The following is a 605-nucleotide window of genomic DNA, read 5'->3' as shown; positions in this document are numbered from 1 at the left end:
TTAAAATTTTTATATTTATTTATATTTTAAAAAAATTTAATATTTAAATATATAAATATAAATAATATAATATAAAATTTATTTTTTTAAAATATATAAAAATAAAATTTTATATATTATAATTTTAATAATATTTTTTTTTAAAAATATAATAAAAAAATTTTTTAAAATTAATATAATATTTTTTAAATATATATATTATTTTTTTTATATAGGGTTTTTAGTATTTTTTTGGGGGTTTTTGAAATAAATAATAAAAAACCCCCAAATTGAAAGGGCAACCGGGGGGAAAACCCCCCAAAATTAACCCCCGGCGTAGGCCCCCCCCAAAGGGGCCGGGGGCCGTGGGGGGGGGGGGAAGTGCGGGGGGGGGGGGGGGGTGTTGGGGCCGGTCGGGACCTCACGAGGGGAGTGATCGAACCCCTTCGATCAAAAAAGGGCCCTCGTTTCAGTTTCCCCCGGGAGGCTCTGAGGAGGCGAGTTTGGAGTTGCAAAGGGGGTAGAGGCGGTGGGGGGCGGGGGGAGCCTTTTTTGGGCGAAGCGGAAGAGTTTTGGGGTTTATTGTGAGGTTTAAAGGGGTTTAAAGGCCCATGTGATAAACCATC

General features: G+C 37.4%; 1 pseudogene; it reads left to right on the top strand.

Annotated features, from left to right (window-relative positions):
• LOC119591732 overlaps window positions 1-605 on the top strand; it is a 20,342-nt pseudogene that overhangs the window by 17,571 nt on the left and 2,166 nt on the right.

Source organism: Penaeus monodon, chromosome 29 (genome assembly GCF_015228065.2).
Source record: "Penaeus monodon isolate SGIC_2016 chromosome 29, NSTDA_Pmon_1, whole genome shotgun sequence".
Classification (NCBI taxonomy): Eukaryota; Metazoa; Arthropoda; class Malacostraca; order Decapoda; family Penaeidae; genus Penaeus; species Penaeus monodon.
The sequence above is the reverse complement of the archived record's forward strand: the minus strand, read 5'-3'. Positions and strand labels throughout refer to the sequence as shown.